The 25,065-nt window shown below is 35.6% G+C and overlaps 1 protein-coding gene and 1 long non-coding RNA gene across 6 annotated transcripts in view; both read left to right on the forward strand.

The window, feature by feature from the left end:
- The window catches only part of LOC134199543 (uncharacterized), a 64,543-nt gene extending 56,170 nt beyond the window's left edge, over positions 1 to 8,373 (forward strand). The window contains exon 3 of the long non-coding RNA XR_009974087.1: positions 8,185 to 8,373. This is a non-coding gene — a long non-coding RNA (uncharacterized LOC134199543). The remainder of the gene's footprint in view (positions 1 to 8,184) is intronic.
- The window catches only part of LOC101742820 (RNA-binding protein Musashi homolog Rbp6), a 557,845-nt gene that overhangs the window by 84,222 nt on the left and 448,558 nt on the right, over positions 1 to 25,065 (forward strand). The window lies entirely within an intron of this gene.

The following is a 25,065-nucleotide window of genomic DNA, read 5'->3' on the forward strand; positions in this document are numbered from 1 at the left end:
CATTTTCGGTTGGATTGTTAGTTATGTTAGTTTTGTGAGCTACGTAATTCTATTTTTTATTTTTTTGAGAAAAATTCATGTGCACAATTTGTAACAAATTTATACAGTTGTCATAATGTTGGTGATCGAAGGAGATCGCACGTCAGCTAACGTTAAATGATTAGTGGAGAGCATAGAAATCATTATGTGAATGGTTTAATTTTATTTATTTATTTATACTTTATTTCAGTTTTTTTTTTTTAAAACCATAACATTTTGTTAGTAAGAATTACTTATAATCTATGTTAGTAACTTAAAAATCTAACCCATAAATATCATTACATACATTTTATATCATTACATTATTATTTAATTTTTTTTCCTTCCAAGTGCCCGCTGCAAAGGCTATTAATCAGCAGTCCCTCGATCTTGCTCGATATGATTTTCAGAAGACTGTGGCCACTGTCTGTATAGTGACTGTCCTTTTCTAGAAACTGTCATTAGTACGGGAGGATTTGGTACTGATAGATCAAGATGATTGTATTCACACCAGTTCGATGAACAGTGACTTAGCTTGTCATTGTTTTGACTGTGGGTAAAATCATATTCAGATTAGATTTTGGCTCGACTTCATTGGCATTAAAAACATAATCTTCTGGTTAACAGAGATACAGACTATTTTCAGTACGTTAATAATAGACCATCACCAGTCTGCCTCATGAGCATGTCTGTCCTATTGATATTAAGATTCGCATTTCGTCGTAAAAAGTATTGTAATTTTTGGCATGATACAATGACAGGATCTAATATTTTATACTAATTTTTATATTAAATCTAATTTTGGAATTGGAAGTGACACATCGTTTTATCTAGGTAATATTTGATAAGAATAATTCGAAATGCTACAAATTCAGACTAAGCGCGCAAATTCAAACGCGCGATGGAAGGATCACGTTCTTTTTTTTTATTGCTTAATAGTTGGACGAGCTCACAGCCCACCTGATGTAAAGTGGTTACTGGAGCCCGTAGACATCTATAACGTAAATGCGCCACTCACCTTGAGATATAAGTTCTAAGGTCTCAGTATAGTTACAACGGCTGCCCCACCCTTCAAACCGAAATGCATTACTACTTCACGGCAGAAGAAATAGGCGGGGCGGTGGTACCTACCTGTGCGGACTCACAAGAGGTCCTACCACCAGTAAAAAATCACGTATCGCATTATGGAGAGATGATCCTAAAAACTTGATAGAGCGCTATCAAGTAACCGAAATCTATGGAGAGAATAAACGAACTGCATGAAATACTAATTACCTCTGAGTGAAAATATGAACAGCAGAAGGATTCCGAATAATGATAAATTCCAAATATCGAAACATGTTGTGTTACCTAACATTTATATTATACTAACACCGTTAAAGTTATTGGGAACCAACTTATACCTATATATGATCGGAAAGACCGTTATTTTGGATGGCAATGATGTGGATGGACATTGCGAGATACCAGCATTTGATGACAATTATTGTATGGGGAACTGTCATAATATTCTGGAATATTCTGTTCTCGAACAAAACTTGCTGGGAAGCGAAATTTTACTTATAATTTTACTTCGTATCTTTTATTTGCAACGCGAGACGTAACGCGTCGAATACGCGATACTGTCATTAATGACAGTTGATGATCACAGCAAACTGGTATATACTCAGTAAATGGTATAAGCTGGTATCTGCTGGTAAATATAGGCGGTAAATAGAGGCACATTTACGTTGTAGATGTCTATGGGCTTTAGTAACCACTTAATACCAGGTGGGCTGTGAGCTCGTCCACCTATCTAGGCAATAAAAATGAAAAAAGTATAATACATACTCAAAGAGCTCATCCTCTGATGACAAAGTCGCCTTTTTGGACACCTTTGCTAACAGATAGGGTGTGGCTATTCTAGATACCACACAGCCAAAATATTTGTAACGATAGCAATTTAATACTACACATGCGGTTTGCCTTCTAATATGAACAATTTAGGCATATAATTGGTATTATATCATCTAGTCTTTTTTTTTTTATTGCTTTCGATAGGCAGACGAGCTTACGGCTCATCTGATGGGAAATGATAACCGTCGCCCATAGACATCCAAACTACATCAGTGACTCAGATGTGCTGCCTATCCTGGCCTGGATGGGCAGCCTTATGTATGTTACACCGGCTATCCTGTCCTTCAGACCGGAACACAGTATTACTGTTTTGCGGCAGAAATAGACAGGACGGTGGTACCAACCCGGGCGGGCTTCTACACAGAACCCTACCACCAGTAAAGTCCAGTCATTTCGAAGATACGTTAGTTACGATAGAATTAGATAACCAAAACAATCTTGCATTAATATAAATTGAACTTGATACATTTACTCGTATGACCGTTAAATTAGATTTCCCGTATAAACATTTTTTAAAGCTTTTTTTTTTATTGCTTAGATGGGTGGACGAGCTCGCAGTTCACCTGGTGTTAAGGGGTTACTGGACCCCATAGACATCCACAACGTAAATGCGCCACCCACCTGGAGATATAAGTTCTAAGGTCTCAAGTAAGTTACAACGGCTGCCCCACCCTTCAAACCGAAACGTATTACTGCTTCACGGCAGAAATAGGCAGGGCGGTGGTACCCACCCGCGCGGACTCACAAGAGGTCTTACCACCAGTAATAGACTGGCTCTTTGATAGTCAATTATTATTTTTCGTTCTAAATATAAATTTTATACATTAATTTTATACATTTTAATGTTTGCAAGTTTCATTTTTTTGAGCTCTATTCCCCAAAAAAAAGGTATTTCCTGCTACGAAATATAATCGTTGTTTTTGGCGTTTTGGTTCGTTTACTTTGAAAGAGTATTCGCGTTTATTGTTCGATATCCTTTATTTGCATTCGGTTTATTAAATTGGATTTTATTAATTGCTGATATGTTTGAAGCTTGATCGTTTTAGTGATGATTTTTATGTTAAACAAATAAAACTACTTAAGTGTTTTTTTAAATAGCACATCCCTATAATACTAGCAGGGGTGATGCATGAAGCGTTTAAAATAATACACATTTACGTAATAACAATGATGCAATTGAAACCTCATTAAAAATCCTAAGAATAATTTAAAAATTCTACATAATATATTCTATTATAAATTAATCTTAAGTATTAAAATTATTAAATAACGATGCTTAAGATACATATCAAATCAATGTATGATTTTACTGAAACTCCAATAATGTAACGAAAATTACACAGACAATAATATAAAAATAATAAAAAAATTGATAAAAACAAATGTTATTTGAATGATAATAAAAGTTCATTAAAATCATAATAATTATTCAAACTACCTTTATAATTTTCTATTTTTAGAAACCTGACGCAAATATAAGGGTATTAAGGGTTAATGTGTGTGTATTATAATTTTTTGTTTTGAAATTTTTGTTAAAGACCTGAGCGAAGCCGGAGCGGGCCGCTAGTCTACAATAAAATTATGAAAAATTACTGAATCTAATCCGGTAATAAGAACAAAATTAAAGTGCAAACTGTTACTACGAGAATGTCGGCGTCAACATACAATATTACATGCGCAAGTTTTGATAAAAAAATTAAGATCGTACAGTAATATTCCACGATGAATCGAATGCGTCGCCGGCGTCATTTTTGCGTCACGTCGCGTCACGCACGCAGAGACCGCGCCCGCGCCGATCGGCGTCATTGAAAACCTCGTGACTGTCGCTATTTACTAACTCGTTTCATTGCACTGATTGAAACGTTTATGCCAATTACTCACAAAGGTACAATATTAGTCTTTGTAATTAAATAACCGGCTTATTCTTACATTACGTTCTCCTACCTATTCTGATAGCCTTGAGAGACGATTTCAGCTTCTCCTTGGTTGGGTTCAAGCTGGGACTGTTGCTAGCACTGGCCCTAGCAAGACTTCGCGGAATCTACCACCGGATCGGAAACACGACCCACTGAGAAGATCCGGCGTGAAACTCATTGGCTTTGTCTATGGGTTAATTCACTCGTCGAGCCCTTCGTGATACATTACTAAGATGGAACGTTTGATTTATGTTAACGCATAAAACCGTATTTTCAACGAAATGTTTTAGATGTACGTTGCGAACAACTTATGCTGACATAAAATTTGTGATTTTTTTGTAACGTTTATATAAAAATTGTGGTATTTTGATTTAAATGCTCGTTTATGCCCCTGTGTGGTGACTACTTCTAGTGATAGTGAACAAATATTACTACAGTTTGCAATGTGTCACTACTGTATGATATTGAGACTTCGGATTAATTTATTTATTGATTAAGTTCTACCAACAAAGTGATCATCAATACAAAACATTGACAAACTGATAAAAGTTCATGGCCAATGTCACCTCAATTATAGGTGCAATCGACAGTGCATTAACAACACAAATAAAAAATTATATAACTAAGATTTGATTACATTTGATTGATTGCTTAAGATTAATTTATATTTAATTGGGAAGTGATCCGCGACAGATTTTTCCTGTAAGTTGTGAGACAATTAGAAAAAACATCTATTTCACTTAAAATTAGTTCAGCGAGTAAAGAGTATAAAATATTGTATTTTAATAAATCGAAATAATTTGCGGATAAGTTCGTTTCAAAGTCATTATGAATAGATTCTAAATTAAAACGTCTAAATTAGAATTCTTATTTAAAATATTAATACGATTTTTTCCGTAATTGAAATTACTATTAATGATATCTTCTAAACTGTTCAATAGAAGTTCAATAAAAAATATGTGCGTATAGGCTTGAAATTGCACCGCCTCTTTCATCTCTTTCCGTAAATGTCTTGAAATGTGACTTAGGGTATTCTCTGAGTATACTGGAATACTGTGGTCGGCAGCTAGCATCTTTTGGTGGCAGGGCGTGAGCTCGCAGGTGTGGGTATAGAAATATTACGTATTTCTGTCGCAAACCAGTCATACGTTCCGGCTTGAGACAACCGTTGGATGATACAATTGAGACTTCGTCTTCATGTATTGATGTGGGTAGCGGGATTCGCGATATGATATGAGCTCTGAAAATGATTTTACAACAGGCGAGTCATGGCCTCGTTCACATATCGTGTCAAATTTATTTAATGTAACGTATCCTGTATAAAACTATATCTTTGTTATGATTCTTTAGTTGCTTCTTTAGGTAGACGAGCTCACCGCCCATCTAGTGGTAACAGGAGCACATAGATATCAACAACGTAAATATCGCTACTCACCTTGAGACATGAGTTCTAAATCTCAGTTTTATAGGGCAACGGTTCCCGCGGCCTTCAAGGCGAAACGCATTACTGCTTCACGACAGAAATAGGTAGAGTGGTATCTACCTATGCAAGTTCACAAGACGTTCTACCACCAGTAAAAATCTAAATCTATGAAGTCCTAAAAATTTGAGTTGCAGTTTCCTGTAGTGGGACTGAAACTCGAATGAAAATAATTAATTATTAATTTTATGAAAAAAATAAAGCTATAAAATTCCTTTAGGGTTTTAGTATAATAGTGTTTATAATCTACACGCATTAATATTCGACGCTCGCGTGTTTGCTGTAGTCTGCGATGAAATGATGAACGTCTAATATTTAAAATACCAGCTGTCCTTTGAAATGAATTCTCGAACATAGCGATGGTTTATTTAAATTTATTTTTCCGGACGCATGCGTCATCGGGCGTTTGTCTAGTCTTGGACCGTCATGTGACTCGAACGACGAAATCCCGTAATTTTCCAACATCTAAAACTGATTAGTATATTTCTAGAATGTATTTGTATAGACCGACCATTTATTTTGAGAGATACGTGGAAAACTAGATGCCGTTTCATTTTAGAATCTTACGAATAAGTAGCTAAATTTTATATTAGTACGATTCTATTCGACGGTGCTAACGAGGTTGATATTTATAGATTACACCTTTTAGTTGTGGAAAAGTGTACATTAAAAGATTGTAAACAAAAAATTCAACCATTTTCAAACACTGAATCTTAAACATTATTCAAGGAACAAGTCACGTTCCCTGACGACTTTAAAAATGACGTCCGAAAATTATTCATTAGATTTATAAGACAAAATGAAAGATAACGAGCTCTTGAAATTATCAAAGTCCATGTGACGTTGTCGTAGCTAATGTAATGATGTAATTTATTAAACCGCGGTAAAATATTTCAAAATTTCAAATATTGTACGAACTTGTTGGGTACTTTTCAAAACATCGTTTTTCACTGCAATAAATTGGCACAGTACCTACTCCTAGTGTAAAAATAATAATGTTCATTGTCACTGTGTTTTATTGTGACATCTGATTTATCTCTAGTTTAAATTTACGTTTGCGATTTTAGTGATAAACTATAAATTTTTCGTTTTTGGGTTCCGTAGTCCAATTTCAAGAAAAGCAACATTATGCTCACGAATGATTTTTTTTATTGTCTAGACAGATTAAAGAGCTCACGGCCCATCTGGTGCTGTATGATTACCGAGGCCGACCGTCTACTGACTTTTTCCGCCATGAAACAGTGATGCGTTTCGGTTTGACTGAGACCTTAGAACTCATATTTTAAGATGGGTGACGGAATTAACGTCGTCGATGTCTATAGAATCCGGTAACTACTTAACACTTGGTGGGCCAGGAGCTCATACACCAGTCTGTCTATACGATTGTAAAATAACTAGTCTAACTCTTTTTCTCCACCTTATCCCACTATGTGGGGTCGGCACAGCTAATTTTTCTCTTCCATTCTCTTCTATCAGCCGTCATCTCAACACTCACTCCTCTCTCTCTCATATCGTCATTCACACACTCCATCCATGTCTTCTTCGGTCGACCTCTTCCCCCTCTACCTTGCACTACCATTTCCATACATCTCCTCGAATAAAGAAATAACTAGTCTAACGATTGTAAAAATTAAATTGTAAAATATCAATTTGGAATCAAAGCTATGCATTTGTGTTTGTTTTAATTTGGTGTGCAAGTATAAGTATATTCTTTAGATTAGGTGGACCTTTTCTGAATCATTGCAGAGAGGTCCACAAAATTTTCTCGTAATGCCGCTATTGCAATCGTATGTAGTATGTATGTTGTTGTTTTCTTTTATTACTGTGTCCTTACTAACTTATTTTTAAGAAATAGCTGTTACTAACATTTATATGGATCATTATCTGAAATAAAGAATTTAATAATAATAATAATAATCCCGGTAGTTGTGTCGGTGAATGGTTTGGTCTCTAAAAGCCTCTCAAAACATCTCGAGAGGTTTGGTCTCAACAAAAAGTCGGTGGTGGCCCAAATGCAAAAAGCAGTCTTGCTCGACAATGCCCGTATAGTTCGCCGGTTTCTATCCCAATAGTCCCTAACGCTCCGGCCGATTGTTGCCCACCTCGCCGGAGTGTGTCCTGCCGTCTTCCCAGGCGTGGCAGTGTTCAATACAGAATAATAATAAAGCATACTATATGATTTTTTCTCTTAGTTGTAAAAATAGCACAAAAATTCTTAAGCGATAATTAGCATGAGCAGTTTTGTTTGGTAGGCAATTCTGAAAATGATATAAAGTACATAGTTCTCATATTAAGATTATGTTAACGTATTTTTTGTGAGGTTTTCGTTTTTAAAGTCATAAGCAGTGTTTCAGTCGAATTTGTTCCACTGATATTTTTAAAATATTTCAATATATCTTTCCCGTTTTAAAACTATAAAGGCATTATTTATGGTTAACCGACTTGTCAATAAAATACCTTATGCTAATCAAAATAAACATATTAAAAACCTAAAATACCGACCAATTACTTTGCCATTTCCATTGCCAAATCCTATTAGGGAAAATTAATGGGTATTTTAATAAAAATAAATTTAAAGTATTTTCGGTGTGCGTCAAGATGCGTCTCATTATGTCTAGGGGCGTGTGATAAATGAGCATATTGGAAAACGCCTTGGCACGCCTTACGCGTCACGATGACGGGATATAAATGAGTTTTATATTGTCTGTTCTCACCTAAGCCCATCTCTCAGCTCGACCTTATAACCGATCGGGAACAGCTAGCTACAAAATGTCGACTTGTTTCATTCATTTTGCGACAGGACCAACTTAGATCGCTCAAATGTTTGGCCGTTGTCCAAAGCAGTAAATTAACGCCTTTTTCTATTGTTTTCAGGTAAATCGTCGAAAGACATCTCTGAGGAGCAAAGGAAAGCAGCGCGGTCTCTTTGCGGCCACGTGACTGAGCCGCTGTGGGGTTGATGTTTCTCGGACAAAATTTACCAACGCTAACAAAATGAAAATGAGACCTACGTGATTTTTCTGAGAAACGCACCGATCCAATAAATGTTGATCATTGATGATAGCCAACGACTTTTATTTTTAATTATACTGTTACATTGTATAGTTGTTATTTTTGAACAATTTTAAGGCGAATATAAATAGGCAGTGTCCACGCTTTGTTTTTCCAAATGATTTCGTTACGGCGAAAGTCGAAAGGTGGGAAACTCGAGAGTTAGCAAAAACAGTCATCTAGTTAGAGATGATTGCCAAACTTTAATATAATGTATACGTTGTTCGGCCATAGTCTGCTTAAGTGGTTTTGGCAAGCAGAGAGGTTTCTGCTTTGCTTAATCAGATGCACCTTAATGATATAGAACGAGCAAATCTCGTAATGAGTTTGGAGCCGCCTAACAAAGTGAGGTCTCTATTATTTGACAATATAATATAAAGTGAATGTTTTTGATGAAAGAATAGAATTAAATGATAGGATAGCACAGGATTTCCTTTAATGAAAAAAAACAAAAAATCTGCAATTGGTAGTCATTAATGTTAGATAATTTTTTTAAATATTTAATGATCTGGTAAATAAAGTCTTTAAGCCAAGTCAGAGACTTAATTAAGAGTAGATTTTTTTTTATCATTGCCGTTGTAGACAGATGAACATATGAGTCATCTAATTGTGAGCAGTCATCGTCGCTTGTGAATATCATCCAGAGGCAGAGCCAAGCTACTGCCCACTGCTGAAACTAGGTAACTAAAATTACCCGCTAATCCTCCACATGAGGATGTAAGTAGTAACTGTAGTAAACATAGTAACACGTAATTTACTTGCAAGCGCGTAGTGTTGCAATGTTATGAGCGATAAATTCTTTGAACTGTCGCCTGCGAATGACGGTGCATTCGTACATTGATTCATTGATTGAAGAGCAACGTTTGTTTTAGTAGTTTAATGTGATACCACATTTCATTCTCGTAGCCGTAAAAAGCTGCTATTAAAGAGCTAAGATTTTGTCCTGTCTATTGCGTACTTATAATACATACACATCAAGAACGAAAATATCACCAAACGGTATGTAATATATTTAGAGATATTAACTCTTATTGAGAATCGACCCCAAGCCTTTGGTGCAGTAGTCATGATCAGTAATAAAAGAAGCTCGGTAGGCATTCCAAGCACCGGTCACCGTTCTCGTCGAACACGTCGATAGGTTCGTCGTGGATCTTAACCCACTTAAGACACAGCCCACTGAGTTTCTCGCCGGATCTTCTCAGTGGGTCGCTATTCCGATCCGGTACTAGATACAGCGAAGCACTGCTCTTGCTAGGGTAGAAGTTAGCAAAGTCTCTTAGGCTGCGCCCCATGAGCTCGCATATACATTCGGCGAAGCTAGCATAGCCCGAGGCTACTTGCAATAGGTAGGCAAAAGAAACGAGCCGAAAATCTGATACCTTTAAACGAGCAATTCTTGTATATTAATATATATGTATATAATCTGAATCTCGGAAACGGCTCCAACGATTTTCATAAAATTTAGTATACAGGGGATTTCGCGGGCGATAAATCGATCTAGCTACGATTTATTTTCAGAAAATGTTGTTTTATTCGTGTTTTCAATAATCAACTCTTCCCGACATCTATTGGCGAATAATAATACTATTTTTCTTAGTTGAGGCCAACTAACCGCTTTAAAGACACAACAAGATGGCGTTATCAAAAAAAAATCATCTAGTATAACATTATACAGAGTCACATTTCTACTACTACTTCGCGATCAACAGGCTCAGGCTTTGAAAATTGGAAAATTACCGTCGATCCGTTGCGATAAATCTGTTGAACTGTCGTCGGCAAGTGGCGACTGTGCGCGATTGTTGATTGATTCGTTGATTGAAGAGCCCTATTCGTTTTAGCAACGTACCGAACGACACAGTCTTAATTGCTGTCGGAGATTGCTGAATTGGACCATTATTGTTTTCAAATAGGCACGTAGTTTGTTCACGAGAGAAATGTAGTGTTTAAATTTAATTAAAGAAAATGTTCGATAGGTCTCTCTTCAGTTTCATTTAAATGCTTATCATAACATGTAAACAGTACTAATATTAGAATTGATACGTAAAACAGTGGTAAAATTCCATAGAATTGAACTGGTCTAACACCTTAAAAACCCAATTTTATGAAATTCATTCCATATAGAAAATCCCGAATCAAGCTCTTCCAAATGTGTCAAAAACACATTTTGTACTTCGATATTATAACGCTTTTTATTATCAGGGGCATATTGGAGTAATTTGTTACAAAATAAAATTCAGTAAGTTTTGTTTTCAAAAGCTAAGTCAATTTGAAATTGAATTAGATTGAATTTTATTTTTTCTTGCACTAGGTAGGCGAGGTTTTAGCAGAGATCATAGAAATCAGAACGTCAATAACGCCTCCCACTGAAACATGAAGTCAATATCTCAATTGTTTTCGTATTGAACAACGGTTGTCATGCCCTTCAGACCGGAGCGCAGGATTATGGTACGACTCGTCAGTAAAATAATATGTAAATTCACAATATTAAAATTATACTTAAACCCAAGCTAAATGTATGGAAGATTATGTATGTTTGCTAAGCTACTAGATGGCGACTGTCACTGGCCACTAGCCAGTTTTGCCAAACACTATGTTATTATTTTCTCCTTTATTCGTTTCGACTTTTGGAATGTTTTGATTTCTTTTGATCTTATTATGTCACAAAGATATACACAATATTGATTATTAGGCAACTATTAATATCAACAAACGCTTCTGAGTTACTTTTAAGTTTTATTATCGGGATATCGTTGAGCCGATTATCACTAGAGATGTGCTACTACTAAGCATTGTATCACTTGACCCTAGCCGACCTATTGTTCCCTGTCGTCGCCTTCGTACGCGTTGATTTCTGGGTATTTTCTTTTTAATCTTCACTAGAGAAGCATATTTTGGTAGTTAATAGTATTATGCTACGGTGTCAATGGTAGCTTGATTGTTTTTTAACTGTTCAAAATATCATGAGATATTCCATTTGCTAAATTTGTGCTGCGGTTGTTTTAAATGCAAAGCGTGTAATAATGATCAGGAAAAGTGTATTTAATCTATTAGAACTAATTTGCAGTGGAACTCGTACCTATTATTAAACAAAACTAGCCACTAATTTATTGTTCTAATGCAAGAAAAGAGAATATGATCGATTTAATCCACAGTAATTTATATCATGCATCACGTATTAATTCGGTCTATTATTGTTTAATGCGTTGGTTGATACGCTTTTGAGCCTAGAGCCAACCTCATCTATTATTTGCTCGCCGATTGAATTATTGCTTGTTGCTTGTCATTCTAAAACTGTACTACAAAGCTGTTTTTCTTTTACTCTATTCGTGTCTGTAATAATTTAACAATTACTGTAAACAAATTGTTGTACTTCATCACGCTTAGTGGTAATGCCACGTTATTTTTTTTCGATGTTTTTACAAAACTATTATAGTTCTAATCACTTTTTAAAATCGCGTATAATATATAAAATTACACAAACTTATAAATTGTTACGTATCATGTTTGAATACCTGTTAGATTTCTCAAAACTAATATGGATATAATTTACTACTCTAAACGGAAAACATAATTCATTTATTAAGTCAAGCAAAAAAATCATGCCATTTTGTATGTTACTTAAGTACTACTTTTAAAATTATTTGCGGTAGGCAGCGGCTTGGCTCTGCCCTTGGCATTGCTGAAGTCCATGGGCAACGGTAACCACTCACCATCAGGTGGGCCGTATGCTCGTCTGCCAACAAAGGCAATAAAAAAAAAATTTACTAGTGCTCACCGAAATTCGACTATAATTATTAATTTAAATTATAAGTTTGAACATTATTATGGTCCTATTGTCAAAGACTATATTATACTTCTATAATCACAGATTTCGCAAAGGCTACACTAGAATAATAATATTAAAGAAATCAATATTAATCTAGTCTCAACTTGACCACAGACCTTAACAATAAACAAAATAATATAAATGCGTGTGTGTGTCAAATACATGTTAGTGTGTGTAATGTTTCTTTATTGGTTTAAGGTATTTTTTAAGCATTATTTAAAAAAAATATTAGTATTGTGCACTCCTTCTCTATATTCTATATAAGTGTGGTAAATTTCATACTCCTCCGTCCGCGCGATTTTTGTAAAAAGGCATACAAAGTTTTTGCTTCACGTATTAGTTTATAGATTTCACAAATTTTTAGTAATCATTTGATTACTGACGTCATAACATTGTTGGTGCTCGTACCTACACTATTAATTATTTTCTATATCGTAAGCGGTTCCGTTAAACCTTCTTTTTGAGAGGCAATCCCATCAAATACTTATCGTGGAGAAAAATGTATTTTTAAAAGTGAAATAAACTCAAAATAACATAAGAGAACATTAGCATCGAACATTCGAGAACAGCTCCGTGTGTAAGTGCCTTCCGGAGGCAGCGGATTTCTCTCGCCGATGACACTTCAACAGTCTTTGACAGACGCGAGGCTCTGGTCGGGCGTTGACGTTCGGCACTTAGCTTTTCTACTTGAATTCAAGTCTTTCGCGATGTATACTGGAATGTAGCGCTACATACACACACGTACACACTTACGAACGCTACGTACCTACTTTTTATGTTTGTATAAGCATTTTACACAATCACTACATAGTATAAAACAAAGTCGCTTTCTCTGTCCCTATATCCCTATGTATGCTTAAATCTTTAAAACTGCGCAACGGATTTTAATGCGGTTTTTGTTAATAGATAGAGTGATTGAAGAGGAAAGATTATATGCATATATATAACATCCATTAAATAGTGGATAAATCAATAATAAATTACAGTTTCCGAAGCGAAGCGAGGGCGGGTCGCTAGTGCTTCGATAAAACATTATTTCATAAGACTCGTTTTAAAAATTCTTCCTCTTACAAATACATTCCATTGCTTTTTTTAAATAAAAAGTGTAATATTTTTATGTTAAAATAGATTATTTTTGTATAAGTATTAGTATATATTCTACGCTACACACACATACACACACGTACGTCACGCACTTGTTAAGTTTATATAAGCATTTTACACAATGATTCGATAAAATATTATTTCATAAGACTAATATAAAATTTCTTCCTCTTATAAATTAATTCGATTGCTATTTAAAATAAAAAGTATAATGTTTTTAGTATTTAGTAATAGAAGTATTAGTCTTCTAGAAATTAGATAAGCCAATTAAAGTGAAAGTATAAATAGCACAGAAAGTATCGTACTCATAAATTCTGATCATGCGAAGCTATTCATTGTAATTCACTCCAATAACAAGTGAACATCCAATATTGTAACGGCAAGTACTAAGCACTCAGTAACGAACAGTTCACTCAACAGTCTACGATACGAATTTAATGTTGATTTGACCCGATGTCATTTAATTGAGTCCATACAAACCAACGTACGGGTCGTTATACTGTTTACTTTCTAAGTACTACGGTGCATCCGTATCTAAATTGTTTTGTTTATACTTCATTGAATATGCATCTTATTTTATTATTCGGATGTCGGACTAGCACGAAAATTTAATACGAACATGAAGTGATCGAACTCTATATGCTAATTTGTTAAAAGAGTTTAAAAAGTTAAGAAGAAAGTTAAGAGTTTTAAAAGAGAGACGTCAAACTTCTTGATAGAAATTTTTAAATACAATTGTACGAGCAAATAGATGTCTACGATTGCTATTTACTTCAATAGTGGTACTTTTTTCTTCAGGATCACAACAAGCCCTGCCACCGGTATTTAAGACTGGAACTAGGGTTTAAGAATATAGAATGAGGTACGAAAATTAAATGACGTGTTGCTGAATGGCTGATTAGCAAATCATGTTAAAGTAATTATAATTAGATTTATATATTGTTTAAGAACAAAGAAGAAAGTTTTAAGAATGCATCTGATAATAATAAAATGACCTTTGAAACAATGAAAATCTTAGAATCGAAAAAAAAGAACGCATTGCATATTTTATTACTCTACAAAAATTTCGTCAATTTAATTTTACTAAAACTGTAACATGAACTGTAAAATTATGAGTTTAAAATGAATAAATTAAGAAAACAGCCGTTGAAAATTCAGCGTTAATTGGAAGGGTATAAAATTCATCAGAAACTAACCCTGTTCCCGCAGACGGGTCTTTTGTGGCATCCTCGTCATCCTTTCAGTCTTCGATGACCCTCGAGAGTCTTCGCGGCTATCCAATAAGTATGCGGGCAAAATTCAGCTCGTTTGTATCAGCTATTTATGGCATTCACCGAAATAATTAAGTACTTTTTTAACAAAGTTTGTCATTTATATTTCGGAAGTTAATCAATTGACGTTTGAAACTAATGTTCTTTTTAATTTATGACGACATTCAGTTCAAACTGCTTAATCGGTTTATGTACGTGGATTTTAGTAAGATGTATTATTTTGACAAAATTAATAGCTTTAAATTAGAAACAAAAATCGTGGGTTTTTTCTGAAAAATTTCTGTCAAGCGAATAAAGTTTTTTTCTGGTAGCTTTGTGATTTTAATGCTAAATTATATATACTCAGTATTCGTGAACTCTTTACCTAAAGTCATGACATTATATTATTACACAGAAACATATTACAGAAACATATAAATAAGCAAAACCACGGTATGAAATCTCCATTCGCGAAGTAATTGCATCGGTTCGCGTGGGTATGTGCAGGGTTATTATTCGTGCGGTTAACCCGATTGTCGCGAGATGGCGCGCTGCGAAATTTATTTCTAATGCAATTCGCCATACAATGACTTAGTACTGAAATATATTTGTAAGGAAATTCGGATTTTTATGATGCTATTAATAGCTTTTCGGTTTGATCAATCCTTTATGTCCGAAATCGAACGCTTAATTTGAATTGAAAAGTGATATTTTAATTTTTCGTGATTCGGAACTCCCGACTTTTCTTAGGTAGTTTTTCTTTAGGTTACATTGCACGATAAAATATATTTAAATATATCAAAAAAAAACTTATACGTCAATTATTTTGTGATTGTAACATTTCGATAAAAAAAGTCATTAATTATTTTAAAAAGGGCTAAAAGAAAACAGAAACACAGCATAAAGTTTATTTTATTATCAGACCCGCTCAGTCACTCAAAACAAGTGTAAAAGGGCTGCGTAATCTTGCTCTGTGTTAAAATTTGCAAGTTGCAAGTCAGCGGGAACTTTCCGATGCATTCATTAGTGGTCTCGAACTTTCTTAATTTAGAGCTAAAATAACGCTGTCGTCTTCATAACGTCGGTTATTATTTGCAATGAGATGGGTTGATTGTTTGTATCTGTATATATTTTCGGGAAACTCAAAATTCTCATTCCTATCGTTTTATTTACTGTACAAAAGCAAAGATATTTTCGGGTTTTCATTTCTAACCATTCGCTAGTTCGGAATCGTTCGTTCGATTTATCCAGAATTTGCTGCAAATACATAATTGTTCAAACTTCGTGTTTTAGAATGATGGAGCTTACTATTTAGTTATATACTACAGATTAAGCATTATTCCTTTCGAAGGCCAAGGAACTGGGTGACATAACCTAAACCTAAGGACACAGTCAAGCCTCCAGATTATTATGGTGGTATGAAAAGTTTATATGAAGAATGTGAGATATAGTATTCGAGAAACAGGATGATGGAAAATTCGTTCCAAAGCCGCATGGGCAAAATAACCCCTGGGATCGCATTATGAACGAACTCAGCGATTCTAAATAATAAAATTGAATTCTTCTACGGTACCCAATTGCACTGTGGATAAGATGAGATGACGGATCAAATCAACTCCCTTTGGACGATGCGAGACAAAGAACTAAAGCCATTGTCAAGATACAGAAGTGAGAATTGAAATAAAATACTTAAATTTAATATAGCACATAAATAAGGCAATTCAAATAATGAAGCTAAACTTTTAATTTGCAAATGTTAATTTCGGTTTCATATTAATTCACGGCAGTACCGACCGAGAGTCGCTTGATATTTTCGTAAAACGACAAATTTAATAAAGTGGCCGTCAACGTTGAATAATTCAGGCGACGCCGGGACGTTATACATTATTTATTATGATGAGATGTTGTAGGTCTTTGCGGTTTTGCATCTGGCGTACGTCTGTGAGTATCGCTACGCAAATCTGTGAATCATATCCTGTCCCACTCGGACGTAAAACGTAAGACATAAGTGTGAATTGGATGGCATGTTCAGATCTTGCAACAAGATCGGTGCATGGGAACGGAAAGTTCGATGTGGGAGGCGGATGTAACACATTGTTATCTATCTAGCAACAAATAAGTGCTTGTCACACTAATGCTTAATGTGCAAGTATCGATTTCAAGTAAACGTGAGAATATAAAATGTATCAGCGCGCAGAAGCTCTGTGCGTTTTTTTACTTGTATAACGAATATACAAGTTGCCGTTAATCTGTTTCTGTGCATACTTTGTGAGAACACATGAAATTATTGAATAATGTAAATGCCAGAATATTTTGTTAGGTAATAATATGTAAATTCAAATTTATTCCAGTAAGGTTAATTTCAATGAGTTTCAATTTAAAGGTAGTCGATTTTCGATTGAAATTGAGAGCGTGTGATCACACGTTTTAAAGTGGATGTCTCAGGTATCAACTGCATACCAGAATCTACCTGGTTATAGTAGAAAGACACAGGATAATAGACAGTAGAAGTAGAAACACATGGATTGCAATATACCTTAAGGATCACTACAATATTTCCCATTTTCACTATGAAGGGACTATGCAAATTCTAAAGCATCTAATTTTTTTAATTTTTTTATTTCATTTCTTTCATGATGCATTACTTTTGGTTACAGCAGAAAATAGCAACCAATAGATTCTTTTTTTTTTCAATTCCAAAATCAAAATGGAAAGACATAAAAAAGTAACCCTATATTTCTAACAACAATGATTAAATCATCAAAATCTCACACACGAATAATAAGCTACACATGAAGTTCACTTCAAACTATTTTACGATGCAGAAACAAGATAATTTAATTATTACACAAACATAACGTCAGCAAACCTTCAGCACCGATAGCTGTTGTATAATTCTACTGACAGTTTAGAATTGGCACAAACGGTCGATTACATGGTCGTAACCATTCGTAACAAGGTACATTGAGCTTGATTCAAATCACATGTGCTCGTGCAACTAGTGACGGCTCGTCGCCATTACACGAGCTGTGATGTTATTTATTTATGATCTCTAATAAATTTAATAGAAATCTTGAATTTATGGAAACTGCAGTTCTAATGTTAAAACTACACTATACTCCTTCTGGGATGGATAATCCTCAATACTGAGAGTCGTGGCTTCGCTTAATAACATTCTCCAGAACTATCCTGCCTTGCCTATCCTCGGCTGCGTGGATCGGATCGTGAACTGGAATGTTGAGAGTAGAGCGTATCTAATCCAACCAGCGCATTGGACTTCTGTCTCTGGGCCTTTTTCGGTATACCTTGGTTGTTATCGACAGTTTCTACATTATGACCTCTCTTTCTGGTAATCTGTCTAAAGAGCTCGAATCTCCTATAACAGGCTTATAGAGTTGAGCCGAATCGGAATCTTGTGCTCGGTAAGAATGGAAAATATGTATATATACTTATACATAGGTACACGCTATCTATTTCCTTCGTTGTAATCACGTAGTAAGCAGAAGTTGAGACAAACAAAACGGAATGCGTGTGAATTGCCTTCTTGGTAAATGTGAAAATTATAAAATTGTAATTAGTGTATATTTTTTCTACGTTATTAATTTAAATCGAAAGTGGCACATGTGACAGAGAAGTTGAAAAGTGCACGTTTGGGTTGGTATGGACATGTGATGAGACGAAATGAAAATGAGGTTGGTAAGAGAGTGTTAACTATGAATGTGGAAGGCTTTAGAAGAAGAGGTAGACCTTAAAATAAATTGATAGATTTCGTGAAAGACGATATGCGTTAGAGTGGTGTTAGCGAAAAAATGGCATATGACAGAGAAGTGTGGAAGGAGAAAACATGTAGAGCTGACCCCAGGTGACTGGGAGAAGGGAAGAACAATTTAAGCGGAGTCTCGCACTCGACACAAAGAAATAAAATAACTGTATTAAATGGTAAAACATTAGTCTATGAACTGGATTCTTTACAAAAAGGTCACTGAAAATTTGTACTAGGTACATTGATGCCACAGCTTGTTAAATATTATGACGTGACTTTTGTACCAAGACCTATTTTTAGAAATTATATTCATCATCATCATCATCATCAGTCTTTATCTGCCCACTGCTGAACATAGGCCTTCCCTAAATTATATTCCGTCTCCAAGCCTAAAGTTTTTTAACGTTTTTTCAAAAGTTTTTTCTCACTCTTAACACCGGAACGAATGATTGCTTCCTTATAGAAATTATCAGAAAGATGGTGTCAATGAGTGTGGCTTTAAAACACTTCCTGCCATCATTGCTCGAGATGGGAGTATTTGTGAATTAGAAGAGCCGGAAGTTCGGAAGGAAAAATTGTTTTTCCTGTATAAAATACATACTACATTATTTTTAATAATTATTATTATATTATAATACTTTGTATTAATTGTATGTATATTTACGGAGATATGTATGTGTACATAACTAGTCAGGTCATAAGTATTGTCACACAGTAAAAACTTTTCTTTTAGAATGCTGGCCACAAAAAAGTTTATTGAATTTGAATTTCGAATTGTTCATGAAAATAAAAATGTATACTTTTAGAATTTTACTCATTTTTAAATATGGAGTAGACGCTTAAAGAAGACCGTGTTGCAGTTATTGCGTTGCATCGTTGCGGTTACGCGCCAATTCAAAATTTTAACATACTGAAAAATTTGAATATAACCAAAAGATTCGTTTATCGTACCATCAAACGATACAATGAAGACTCTAGTGTAGATGACAGGTCAAGAAGTAGTCGCCCTCGGTCTGTTAGGACTCCAGCAGTGATAAAAGCTGTGAAGGCGTGAATTCAAAGAAATCCCAAACGTAAGCAGAAACTGTTGGCCCTTCAGATGGGGTTAAGCAGAACCACGGTGAAAAGGGTGTTAAATGAAGACTTAGGGGTTCGGGCATATCGAAGAAAAACAGGACATCGTTTGAATGCTCGTCTAATGGACCTGAGACTGAAGAGATGCCGCGCTTTGTTGAAGCGGTACGCGGGAAAAATATATCGGGAAATTCTTTTTTCCGATGAAAAAATTTTTACCGTAGAAGAGAGCTACAACAAACAAAATGATAAGGTGTACGCACACAGTAGTGAGGAAGCGAGCAACCGTATTCCGCGTGTCCAACGAGGTCATTTTCCATCCTCGCTCATGGTATGGTTGGGAGTTTCTTATTGGGGCTTAACAGAGGTACATTTTTGTGAGAAAGGTGTAAAAACGAATGCAGTTGTGTATCGAAATACAGTCCTGACGAACCTTGTAGAACCTGTTTCTCATACCATGTTCAATAACAGGCACTGGGTATTCCAACAAGATTCGGCGCCAGCTCATAGAGCGAAGAGCACACAAGACTGGCTGGCGGCGCGTGAAATCGACTTCATCCGGCACGAAGACTGGCATTCCTCCAGTCTAGATTCGAATCCGTTAGATTACAAGATATGGCAACACTTGGAGGAAAAGGCGTGCTCAAAGCCTCATCCCAATTTGGAGTCACTCAAGACATCCTTGATTAAGGCAGCTGCCGATATTGACATGGACCTCGTTCGTGCTGCGATAGACGACTGGCCGCGCAGATTGAAGGCCTGTATTCAAAATCACGGAGGTCATTTTGAATAAACTTTAGTGTCATAAGAATCTATGTTTTGTTAAGTTCATTTTGGTATATGAATGGTTACATAATGAATAAACTTGTTTCAATTATTTTACATTAAACATGTGACAGAATTTATGACCTGACTAGGTACATGTATATGTATTTCACTGGAATGGTGCACCGCGCGTAGTTCGTTTCCAAATGATTCTTGTCCACCTGATGGTTGTCTGGAAGAGATCGCTCTTAGCGATAAGACTGCCAATTGTACTTTTTTGTTTTAATGTATCGCACTGTTTATTTGTTTTTTTGGTGTACAATAAAGAATACTCTCTCTCTCTCTCTCTCTACTGCTAGAGATGGAAGATGAATAGTGACTGCAGTTGTGTTAATCGAAAATTTACGATATAAACAAATCTTTCGAAAATCAAATAATTAACTCGTAACGACAAAATGGAATACATATTCACAAAATATCTGCGGTACTCGTAATTTACATCGATTCGAACTATTTAAAATGTGTTAGTTGAAGATAAATCAAACTGTTTCACTATCTCTATGGCTTGTGTAACTGTCATGTCTTCTTGTTAAAGATAATCTTGATTGATTCGGTCTCGTCCGTGATTTCGTTATGTAGGTTTCGGTGATGAAATATATTTTCCGATATTAAAGATACCTAAGGTATGATAAATTCAAGAATAGATTTATTTGTAGCTCACAACATAAAGACGGAGTTTACGACGCTTTTGGAATAAAGTAAACGGAAATATTCTTAGTCTAAAAGAATTATGATATCGAACTATTACACCTACTTAATAATGAAATAGAAATCATATAAAACAGTTATAAGATACCGTCGTGTTTGTAACGTTTGTTTTCTTAGTAACGAAATTATAAACGGTGAGAACTCCACAGCTGCATGAATACTTAAATAAATAAATAAGGGCGCACGATTCTATAAATAACATTATTCTGACGGGGTCTTTACTAAATCGATTTTTTAGTTAAGAATATTAATGATCGATATTAGTAACTCCAGTGCGGCATGATAAAGTGCTCGAATTACTCAAAGCCGGTACACATATATAGTCAACATTAACAACGTGAAGTCGTTTGGAGTTTTATAAAAGCATCACTGTGTAATGTGTAATAGGGCAGTTGACTGCACAGTAATCCTGTATTCCAAGGAGACGACAATCGCTGTCCCAATGGAAATACCGTTTGATGTTTATCGCTTAATATCAGGTGATCTGAGGTGACCAATATCTGAATGGACCACAACATTGATTGCCTAAAAATTAGCATAAAGTCGTTTTGGCCTAAAGGGTAATAAGAACTCGGTGTTCTCTAATTTAGCGATGTGACTATATCGGTGCTCAATCCCGTAGGCAGATACCGATTTTTGTAATAAAATACATATTATTCAACAAATTAACACACGTTCTCGAAGGATTTTCAAGTTGAAGGAATAACATCGGGTAATAAAAATCAAACCCGCAAAAAAATTAAATTTCGGTGATTATTATGTAATTCAGATAAGAGACCTCGAGTCTCAAAGTGGGTGGCAGCATTCACTTTGTAATGTCTATGGGTTCCGGTAATCACTTAAAAGTAGGATTATGGGTTTGCTCACGAAATAAATAAATGTACGCACCAAAACAAAAAAAACAAAATATATTTTGTTACAATCAAAAACAAAAATAATCCGTGGACGCCAACCTGCGTCACACGAAATTACGGACCCGGTGTGACAGCTTATTTTAATTCGTGTTGCATTGCACGCGTTGCACCTAATAACAGTGAAAGTAATTTTAGATTTAACGTTGTCGTGTGAAAAATCGTCGCTGTAACATTTCTTCGCAATTCTGAACAGATTCATTACTCCGGTCTTGTTAGTTGGGCGTTTCTTATGGATAGAAAAAATAATAGAAGTGGAAGACAAAAAAAAATTAGCTTGTCACATTTTTTCGGTGGTCGTGACATTAACTTTCTCAGACAGATTTAGAATATGAAGAAGAAAATAACACAACAAAACGAAAGTGGAATTCAACCTGGCAAATAATATTTTAATATGTTAAATATAAAATGTTAAAACACATGCACGTATAATCGTGCCAATAAAGTTATTAAAACGGCAGCTTTCATATAAAACTGATTTATAAATTTGTAGTAATGTCATTTTTATTAGAGTGAATATATTTCGAATTAAAATGTCTTTTGCATTCGCATTTAAAAAAACATATATTATCTTTAAAGTTTGCACAAAATACTTATTTAAGATTATCTTAATCACGAGTGACAATACCTAGGACTATCGCCCGCGATGGCTGACTTCGAGTTGTTTTCGTTGGCATCGTAGTTGATCAGGCGTCCTTTGAGGTACTGCGATCAAATTGTAGGGTTGACCTCGGTCGATCCTATTTCCTATAGGCGCCTACCGGCTAGGAGCGATGTGTGCAAAGAAGTTGCTTAGTGAGTCTTTTAATTAAGCCTCTCGTTGAAGATTACGGGGCGACTTAAGGGAACATGGAAACCTAGCACCATTCTAGCGAGCTACACAGCAGCGGGTCTACTGCAAAACTGCATATCGCGTCTTCCATTCGGCTGGCTAGTTCTGGTCCCGTGGGGTATTTCGGAACCGTCTGTTGTGTCGTACGAGGTCGAGCGTTTTGGTGTAGGAGCAGCGAGAATGATCGATTAACCAAGACCGGCCGGAGATTCACGAGCTTTTCCATCATTGTGTCCAGTTTCTGACAACACACATCTGCATTAACGCTGGTCCTATTTGGTTAGAAGCTGTGATAAATTACGCCGGCACTCGACGACCAAACAGTAACCTGCACTTTTTTAGGGGAATGTTTTCGTTTGGGCATTGCGTAGGTGCTGAACCAGGCTGCCAAGCCCTTGATACCGAACCACATTACTGCTTCACGGCAGTAATAAGCAGGGTGGTAGTACCTACCCTTGCGGACTCAGAACACTTCCCACCACCAGTAATTATACCAATTATAGCTTTGCTGGTTTTATTTTTATTACACGATGTCATTCCTTTATCGAGCAAGTTAATCTTGAACATTTGTTAAGTAAGTATGTATTTCTTTAGAAAACAATGGTACCTGCTTGCGGGACTCGAACACCGTTGCATTTATACTAATATATAAATTTACAGTGGTTTTTACGGATGTTCCGTTATAACTACTGAACCATGCATCCGATTGACTTGAAATTTGGTATCTATGTAGAAAATACATGTACTTAATGGATAGGCTAATATTTATATGAGCGTTGGGCTCCCTACACCAGTTGCGGGGGCGTTAATGATGAGAATCTTTGTGGGCGTGAGAAATAATAAAGTTAATTTTAAATGGCCAGCGAAGCGGACGGGTACAGCTAGAGTCTCTTAATACGAATGCACCGCGCGTCTTATGCTCTACGCCTCGACGACTTATATTAAGGTTTCGACTCACATAATGTTACCGTTTTTGGTGAATACAATTTTTTTTTATTGCCCATGTAGGCAGATGAGCATATGTGACGAGCTGATGGTGAGTGGTTATCGTCACTCATAGACGTCAGCAATGCCAGGGGCGGAGCTAGGCCGCTGCTAGGCTAAGCCGCTGCCTAAATAAAATGTTGATTAACTAAAATCGATTCGCATGGTGGTTACTGTTTGTACCGTTTGGTGATTTGGTTTCTATTCCTTCAATTTGTCTGAAAGTCAGTTCAGATACGATCAGGCCTACGTGGACTTAGATAGTTCAAATAGCTTTTGGTTTAGCATTTAATCCACTAAAATCGACCAGTGTGTACTCACTCTAACGTTTGACGTACATTCGTCAAATAAACCGGCAACTGCGTTAATGAATTCACTGCGGCTTGTATGAAAAGTTAATAGCATATTTATTCGTTGAATTGTTTTGATTATACACTTAAATATTGAAATAATTTTATTGAACGTGTAGTCCATTTTGATAATAAACACTATATTCCTATATAAAAAATAGATGTATACAAACGCATTTTTTTGTGTGACCTTTTTATAAGTCTCATTATTAAGGCAACAAACATTTACTGGTGTTAGGGCGTCCTGTGAATCCGCACGGGTAGGTACCACCACCCTGCCTATTTGTCGTGAAGCAGTAATGCGTTTCGGTTTGAAGGGTGGGGCGGCCGTTATATAGTAAAAATGGAGACTTAATACTCATGTCTCAAAGTGGGTGGCGGAATTTACGTTGTTATTGTTTATGGACTCCGGTAACCACTTAATACCAGGTGGGTTGTGAGCTCGTCATACCATCTTAGTCTTACTGTATTATATATGACTTCAGTTATTTGATGGAAAATAACATACTCAAAAACGCAGTTATTACAGATCAACGAAAACATGAAATCAACTAAAAGTCACTAGAACTAAATAGAAAATAGGTAATTATAATTTTATTTTTACAAGAAAATAGCGCGTAAAACGCAATTTCTTGAATTTTATATTTCAGATGTGAGCGTTTGTGTGTTTTGAGGCTTGCTATTCAAGGGCGCAAAAAAGGCTAAGTGAATTTTGATTACATTTTGCGTTAAGATAGCCTGGATTACGCATAAAATACGTATTTACTACGGTAGATGATATGTCCGGAAAACGTCGGGAATATCAGCCAAAATAAACACGACAGTGAGTTCTCTGTTTCATGAACACGTACTAACATATCTATAAACGGACTGGCAGCTTAAAGACCTGAAAGTGACAAAAGCAACACTTTATCCTGGGAAAATGCAACGTGCTCCGTTATTACTGTATTATAAAATTATCGTCATTAAAACTGCGGGGTGCGTCTAGTTTATTCCATAAATAGTAGTTCAAACACCTCATGAAATAACAACGAATGAAGTAATCAACGTACAGTGGTGATTTCAGCTGATTTTTTT

Source organism: Bombyx mori, chromosome 10 (genome assembly GCF_030269925.1).
Source record: "Bombyx mori chromosome 10, ASM3026992v2".
Taxonomy (NCBI): domain Eukaryota; kingdom Metazoa; phylum Arthropoda; class Insecta; order Lepidoptera; family Bombycidae; genus Bombyx; species Bombyx mori.